The 8890-nt window shown below is 41.1% G+C and overlaps 1 long non-coding RNA gene across 1 annotated transcript in view; it reads left to right on the forward strand.

Annotated features, from left to right (window-relative positions):
* LOC140707387 (uncharacterized) overlaps nt 1-8213 on the forward strand; it is a 59363-nt gene extending 51150 nt beyond the window's left edge. The window contains exons 5-6 of the long non-coding RNA XR_013536959.1: nt 1632-2945; nt 7363-8213. This is a non-coding gene — a long non-coding RNA (uncharacterized LOC140707387). The remainder of the gene's footprint in view (nt 1-1631; nt 2946-7362) is intronic.
* Nucleotides 8214-8890: the final 677 nt, after the last annotated feature.

The raw sequence follows: 8890 nt of genomic DNA on the forward strand, positions 1-8890 counted from the left end.
GATACTTTCAGTTTGCGGGACTTGGTGGTCACCTTAGAGGCTCCCTCATCCTCTGAAGAGGTCAGACCCTTCCTCATCCTTGAGAGGTTCTGGAGAAAGGTTGCCAGCAAGGGCCTAAAACTCTTTATCTGCCTCCATTCTTTCCAATGGAGGCCCCTGATGACAAACCTTCAAATAGGGCATGACAGGGGAAGGATTTTCAAATGCCCATGTCTGTAGAAAGGCCACAGAAACAAGATGGGTGCAGTAGTACCCTTCCTAAGTCATGTTCTCCAGTGGCAAATACACAGGATCATATTGTCTTTGATACTGGGGGTAATATCTAGCCATCATTAGCTCCTCTTCAAAACTATTCTGCAGCTGTGCCCCGCTTAACGATTGCCCTGCATTACAATGAATCCGCTTTACGATGATGTTTTTGCGATCGCAATTGCAATCGCAAAACAATGGTCTAAATGGGGGAATTTTGCTTAGCGATGATCAGTTCCCTGCTTCGGGAACCGATTTTCTCTTTTACGACGATCAAAAACAGCTGATCGTTGGGATTTCAAAATGGCCACCGGGTACTTAAAATGGCTCCCCGCTGTGCTTAGGGACGGATTCCTCGCTATACAGGCACCGAAAATGCCGCCGTATGGACGGTGAGTTTTTAGCCCATTGGAATGCATTGAGGGGTTTTCAGTGCGTTTCAATGGTTTTTTAAATTTCGCTTTACGATGTTTTCGCTTAAGAGCAATTTTCCTGGAATGGATTATCGTCGTTAAGCGAGACACCACTATAATTGGTGGCCATCACTACATTGGTGGTACTAGTCCATCATTTATCCTAGTTGTTACAACAAGAGAGAGAAAGATCAGACCAGATGGGTGGGATACAAATCAAATAAATAAATAAATAAGAAACATCTCCCAACCCACTTTCAAAACTGTAACTTGATGCAACTCTGTCATTACTCAGCTTTTTCTATTCAAAATCCAAAGGCCAGTATCCTGTTGGAGTGTAACTGCTTGCCAGCCTAGGGCTCCATGTGATCCCTGGCTTGCCCTTATGCAATTGAGCTTTGTGCTTGTGCACAAAGATGTTGGAGATCTCTTCATGCAAGTGCAGTAAATGTACAACCACTCACAGGGAAGACCACTGCTTGAGCAGAACATAAAAAGGATGCTGGCCAAAATGTTTTGACCTTTCTTTCTATGGGAGTTCCTTTAGTCCCTTTGATCATTTTGGTTTCCTTTGTCTGCATTTTTCCTGACTCGATCAGCTGTATATATCTAAGGTGCAGTGACCAGTATTACATAGCATTCAAAGATGGCTTCATCATAGATTTGTTTTGAGACATTATGATATCAACATTTCAGTTTTCTATTATTTTCAGACATTGCCTAAAAGACATCTCATCTATGTCCATCATGGCCAATTTCCCATTCAAACAGTACCGCTCCAAGTCCGAGTTGCCATTCGAATGGCATTTTTTTTAAAAAAAACTTTCACATTTATGTAAATTAGCTGAATAGTCAATATGCATTATTTTTTTTAAAAAAAGATCTGAATGCTACAAGCTGATGTGCAGATTACAAACTAGGGTTGTGACAATTTGTGGTTGAATGTCTTGCTTTCCCCTTTTTTTCAAGTTTCCTCATGCAGAGAAATACTGACAAGACTTTCCCCAACTGCGTGGGATATCCTGGCATCTTGCAATATGCTTTTTGTTTGCTCATTTTCCTGTTTACTTTTCCCCAGTTCAGATATTGTGAAAGAAATGTACAAAAAAAAAAAAAACCATGGAGAAACTGGCCATTCTGTCAAAAGCAATGCCGAATCCCGTACAGGAGTTGCCAGTTCCTTCACAGGATAAGCATTTTCAATTTTTGCACATTTTCAGAAATGCTCAAAAGAATGGCTAAAAGTCAGCAAGATGTCCTGTGAGATTTCTCTTCTGTATTATACGACTGCAGAAAAATCTTAGAGAGAAAAATTGGTTTCTTATTTCTCTGCTTCTTGGACAGAGACCGAAGCAGCAAGATTCACATCCATTCACTCTGCTTGTCATCACCTTAATACACGGAACACAGCAAGAGACAGCAACATGAAGCAGCAGATGTGATAGTCCTCCTCCAGCACTTCATGAGGCCACATCACTGTGACTTAAAAACAAACTACAAATTACCGTTACTGCAAAAAGAAAGAAGGCATTCCTCTTAAAATTAAAACTGTTACAACTTTTATCCTGGGAAGCACAATGGAATATTGAACTCCCAAGCCTTGGGTTCTGCAACCTACCTCATTGAGCTATCCAGCTAAAGTCTCCTGCTAAAAGCTGCTATGGGGAACTTTAGTGAAAGCTATGCAGAAGATGGGCACTGAAGATGCAAGAACTAGGCCATGAATTCCTTAACTGAACAGCATTTGCAAAGCATTTTTATTCTAGTGCTGGCCACTAGATGATTTTTACCTCTGTCCATTGGGACTTCCAACTCAGAGCTCATTTTGTTTATGCTATGATCCAACCCAGATGTGCATCTGAGTTGAGATATGTGTAAGAAGAAAGGGCAGTGAACTAACCCATTGTGCCACCTGGTCCTTTGATTATTTTTAATTTACACAAGTGTTTATTTTGGACTTTCTCTGCCCCAGCCGCCAGCTACGGCAATAGTTGACTGAGTTACTCACCCATAGCAGCGATACATATTGAAAAGGCTCTTTGTCATATATCCCTCTTTAAGCAAACAGGAAATGTTATGAGAAACAAGTTTTCTTAGAGGATTTCCATTTGGGAATAATGTGATAAAGCATTTTTTCCTTATGTTATTTCCAATTGGAAATACCACGAGGAAGCCAGTTTCTCATTATATTTCCTATTTGCTCAAGTACATACCTATGCCAAGGGAGCAATTGAGTCAAAAGGCAGCCAAGACCCTGGAGTTTTGATTCAGACAGGCAAGAAGGTGAGTCTGAATTACTTCTTTCTCTTTCTCTCTTCCTGCCCCCTCCTCCCCCCCCCTTTTCCCCCTAAAGCAGCCTAACACTTTTCAGGATGAAAGCAAAATTATGGTTCAGGAGCTTCCCACAGAGGTTCAGCCTCGGTCCTACCTGCCACTTTCTGTGTTATGATTTTAAGCCAAAGGGAGTGTTACTGGAGGTTGTCCCGGCCTAACAAAACTCACAAAAAACAAGTATTTCAGAAGCACAGGAGAAGCTGGCAGCTTTCTCATGAGAAACCACATATGAACACTTCTTTACAGTTTTGTTCTGGGGTTACCTGAGAGAGGTAACCCATCACATGAAATGATAACATTAAAAGGGGCGGTAATTTGCCGTAATGCAATGTCACTCCCAAATCCAGGCCATTTAGTAGGGTTCCATTAAGGACAAGTTCTGACCATCTGCCAGACAAATGCTAGCTGGATAGAAGATGTTTTCCTGTCTTGCACATTGTTATTTCAAAGAACCACTCCTCTACCCTGTGTATGCATCTTCTTGTTACTATGTGCTATCAAGTTGGAATGACCCTGACAGGGATTTCAATATAAGTGCACTATATAAAGAGTGGTTCTACCACTTGCACCTCCCCAATGAATTTCCATGGCAGAGCTCATATTTGAACCCAGGTCTCCTGAGTCCAAGACTGTCACTCCATCCACTACACCACAGTTAGTATCAATAATATACATTGTTGTTGTTGTTTAGTCGTTAAGTTGTATCTGACTCTTCGTGACCCCATGGAATGGAGCACGCCAGGCCCTCCTGTCTTCTACTGCCTCCTGGAGCTGGGTAAAATTCAAGTTGGTAGCTTCGATGATACTGCCCAACCATCTCACCCTCTGTTGTCCACTTCTCCTCTTGCCTTCACACTTTCCCAACATCAGGGTCTTTTCCAGGGAGTCTTCTCTTCTCGTGAGATGGCCAAAGTACCGGATCCTCGGCTTCAGGATCTGTCCTTCCAGTGAGCACTCAGGGTTGTTTTCCTTTAGAATGGATAGGTTTGTTCTCCTTGCAGTCCAGGGGACCCTCAAGAGTCTTCTCCAGCACCACAATTCAAAAGCATCAATTCTTCGCCGGTCAGCCTTCTTTATGGTCCAGCTCTCACTTTCATGCATCGCTATGGTTTGGAAAAACCATAGCTTGGACTGTTCTGACCTTTGTCGGCAAGGTGATGTCTCTGCCTTTTAAGATGTTGTCTAGGTTTGTCATTGCTTCCCTCCCAAGAAGCAGACGTCTTTTAATTTTGTGGCTGCTTTCACCATCTGCAGTGATCATGGAGCCCAAGAAAGTAAAATCTGTCACTGCCTCCATATCTTCCCCTTCTATTTGCCAGGAGGTGATGGGACCAGTAGCCATGATCTTCATTTTTTTGATGTTGAGCTTCAGACCATTTTTTGCACTCTCCTATTTCACCCTCATTAAGAGTTTCTTTAATTCCACCTCACTTTCTGCCATCAGAGTGGTATCATCTGCATATCTGGAGTTGTTGAGATTTCTTCTGGCAATCTTAATTCTGGCTTGGGATTCATCCAGTCCAGCCTTTTGCATGATGTATTCTGCATATAACTTCATATACATTAGGATCAATAAAATGCATTATATGTCATATACAGTGGTGCCCCGCATAGCGACGATAATCTGTTCTGAAAAAATTGTCACTATGTGGATTCGTCGCTATGCGGGGCAAAAAAGCCCATAGGAACACATTAAAACATGTTTAATGTGTTCCTATGGGCAAAAAACTCACCGTTATGTGAAGATCCTCCATGTGGCCACCATTTTCACTGCCCGGTAAGCGAGGAAAGGGCGCGAAAACACAGTGAGCAGCCATTTTCTTTATCCGGTGGCCATTTTGGAACTGCCGATCAGCTGTTAAAAAAACATCGCTATGTGAAAATCGGTAAGCAAAACGCTTACAGATCATCGCAAAGCGATGTTTTGCCATTAGAAACATCGCAAAAAATGTGTCGTTATGCGGATTCGGCGTTAAATGAATCGCTCGTTATGCGGGGCACCACTGTACTCATGTTCAGTCCAAGGCAGTCCCTCAAGTGCATCAAATATAATATTATATGCAATTAACATTGGGCTTTATATGCTTAATAAATAACTTTCTATATTCAGTCATGTTCTGAAATGTGACCTTAAATGGCCCCATCCTTAGGAGATTGTTTAGGCAATATTCATATGATCCCATGTTGCAGTTCCCATTGCACTGCTACTTTGGAAATGGCTATGTGTCAGTGGTAGAGTAATGTAGCTTTTAGCATTTCACAACAAAGAGTCTACTTCTTTTGTGCCTATATGTTCCAAGAATGCTACAGTGCAAGAAAAACATCCGAGGCCCATATGGTAAGCTTGTTCTTTGGGTAGTCGGGTGGTAGAGGGCTGAACACTCGTGTTTCCTATTGTTGCTTCTGTTTTTGTTCTTAATACGCATGCATCAGCACACATACACACAGAGAGAGTTAGTGAAAAACGGGCCTCATTTTAGATCATGGTCTATGGCTGAAATGTTCAAGGCCTATTCTGTGCACATGCATCCACATGTATTTCATTCAGCACCCCCCACCAATGTTCTGATACTTAACTATCCTTCCTTCCTTTCATTGCTTTTCTTTTTCTCTCTCCCCCCCTTTTTTTGAGGGCAGGATTTTTCACATGAAGTGCATCAGTTGCTGTCTGTCTTGAGCATTTGGGTGTATAGTTAGTTTGATTAGGAATTTATCACTCCAGCTCATATCTGGATTAATTTTAAAAAGGAGGTTTTCTGCTTTTGAGGCAAGATTTTAGCTCTGCTTAATCAGGATTTATGTGGCAAGGGATGAAGAGAGAGCCAGAATTTCTCTGTTTTTCTATCAAAAGCTTTCTGTGTTCTACACATATATTATGTTTGTTAATTTAATACAGTATTTACTTATAATTCTCCCTCTCCCCTGTTTTTCCTTCTCAGGATCCCTACGGTATGAATTTACTATTGCTGCACAAGAGTACAGTAATGATCTTGTGCTGGCAACATTGTATAAAGCAAAATTAAAAATGAGGCCAGCTCAAACAAAAAATTATAACATTTAAACTGGGCTTCAGATCATCACTAAATTTGGCACAGTAGTAGCAGTTTGCAGGTGATCTGTTCCAAATTTGGGTAAGTCTGAGCAAAGGTTTTTTGAGGGTTTTAAAAATAATTTGATACCCCATGCAGAAGCATAATTTGATACCCCATGCAGATCTTAAATGTCCGCAGATTTAAAACAAATCACATAAATTGAAAAGACCAAACTTGTTTATCTTGAAAGAAAATTGTTGCATGGCCCTCATTTTTTTTTTTTTAAAGAATCCAGGCTGCAGGGGCTGAAATATGGATCCTAAAAAAAGGCCTTTCAAATGGGAAAACCAGCTATTTATTATGACTGAGCATGCATAGCATAGGCTAGCCACACTGCAAAATATGTGTGTGTGTGTGTGTGTGTGTGTGTGTGTGTACACACACACAAAGACAGGAGAGATAAATATTTAGAGAGAATATAGACAGGAGAGATAAATATTTAGAGAGAAAAGTCACAGAAACAAACTGAAAAGACAATTTTAAGAGATAAAGGAAATGTTGTTGCAAATAAACAATGTGATATAGTGGGGGGTGGGATCACAGAGTATTTTGCAGCCTTTTGGTCTTAGGAGCCAGGGTGTAAAAATTCCAGACATTTACAGATAACATCAATTTCTGTACTTGCTACAGTGGTGCCCCGTATAGCGAGGTTAATCCGTTCCGGATTAACCCTCGCTATACGGAATCATCGCTAAACAGGTAGGGGAAATGTATTGGAACGCATTAAACTTCATTTAATGCGTTCCAATACCTTTGTTACTTACCCGTTCAGCGAGGATTCCAGGTGCCGGCAGCCATTTTCGCGCCTTCGCTAAGCGAGGGCAGGGCGCGAAAACGGCTGCCGGCAGCCATTTCCGGGCTTCCGGCGGCCATTTTGGAACCGCCGATCAGCTGTTCGGCAGCTCCAAAATGGCCGCCGCAATACCCGATCTTTGCAATGCGGGTTTTCCCCATTGCGAAGATCGGGTATGTTTCCGTATAGCGATCCCGAAAAAGGGATCGCTATACGGAAACATCGCTATACGGTGCACTCGTTAAGCGAGGCACCACTGTATTTCTTTTATTTTTAGTGATCTGATAAGCACGATCACCTACTCTTGCATTTGTGAGTGTGTATTTCTCCGTTGTAGAGACTAAATTGCTAACACGCGCTGAATATATATGTGGGACAGAAAGCAACAGTTAGAACTGGATATGGAACAACTGATTGGTTCAAAATTGGGAAAGGAGTACAACAAGGCTGTATATTGTCTCCCTGCTTATTTAACTTATAGGTAGACTACATCATGCAAAAGGCCAGACTGGAAGAATCCCAAACCGGAATTAAGATTGTCGGAAGAAATATCAACAACCTCAGATATGCAAATGATATCACCCTGATGACAGAAAGTGAGGAGGAATTAAGTTCTTAAAGAAATGGGAATGCCTGGCCACCTTATCTATCTCCTGAGAAATCTATATCTGCAAAAAGAAAATCCCTGCTTACAGCAAAAGAGCACTATCCCAGTCCTCTCGCTCCAGCATTAGAGGTGTCTAATATAAATTCTTTCTCTTCTGAGTACAAAGTAGAAATTAATGGGGTTCCAGCCACTTGTAGAATTAAAAAGCCCATACACCATGTATTGCTCTAATCACATGATTCCCATGGAGTGCATAGACATTGGCTGTTGCCACCCACCTGGAAAATATTTCATCCACCTATGCCTTCACGGGAGATGGATAATTGCTGAGTTGTGGTAGAGAAACATCTCGGCTGGCTGGTCCTCACATCATGGATACTTCAGGGCTCAAACACAGACTCACCTTCCCCAACATTTTAGATAGATTCTGCCTCCTTTTAAACCTTGGGCTGCCCTTGCAAGGTACTATCCCTGGTCCTTGCAACAACCAATATGCTATCTTTTTATAATAATCTTAAAAACAGTGCAAGAGTCTTAATAGACGATGCCTGTTTGATCTCATTTATTGGTGTCTATTTCTTTGTTTCCTTCTTATCACAGTGATTCAAGAAATAAACATAAAATTCACCAATATTCTTATTTAGCCTTTAACAGCTGTTAGAATTCATATTCACTTCTGTCTTTATAAGATTCCTGGGTCATATGTAACTTTAAAAATAAAACAAGGATATTGAAAATAATCAAAAATGTTTAATCTATTTTTTACTTACGCAGCTTTCACTGATACCGACTACAGCTCTGAATCTGGTTAGCTGAAGCCATTTTTCAAAAATTGAGAGGACCTTGCTTTTTCTTCTAGAACTTTCAGCTGACAGAAGTGACACATGCACAAGGAAACATGAAATTAAAATGTGAGATATTGATAGAGCATGTAGGAGACTTTGAAGCCTTGCTAAAGGAGGGAAGTTCAGTTTTGTTTAATATTGAAAAGGCCATTTGTCATTTATGCTTAAGTGATGGCATTCTTGTACACTATCCACAGAACATGATTTACTTGCTATTGACAAAACAGGGTGTGTATATGTGGAGGGTGAGACCTCAAGTAGCTCTTTTGGAGTGCACTGATTTATTGACGACAGCTGCAATTATTTGCTTCAGCCGGCATGATCTGAAATGCATATAAAATACAAGTAGGTATTGGAATTTTTCAACCCAAATCAGAATCCTAATTAACTGCAAATCAGGAAAGCCAGTAGCCTGGGGTATGTGAAAATGAGAACTTTGTACATGAAAGGCTACACATGCCCCCAAATCTAAGTACTTTCTACTTATCAACCACCAAATTCACTTCATCAGCTTCCGTGACTTCAATTATGCTCCTTAGGGATGTACAAGCAGAGAC

The sequence above is a fragment of the Pogona vitticeps genome, chromosome 5, assembly GCF_051106095.1.
Source record: "Pogona vitticeps strain Pit_001003342236 chromosome 5, PviZW2.1, whole genome shotgun sequence".
In the NCBI taxonomy this organism is placed as follows: Eukaryota; Metazoa; Chordata; class Lepidosauria; order Squamata; family Agamidae; genus Pogona; species Pogona vitticeps.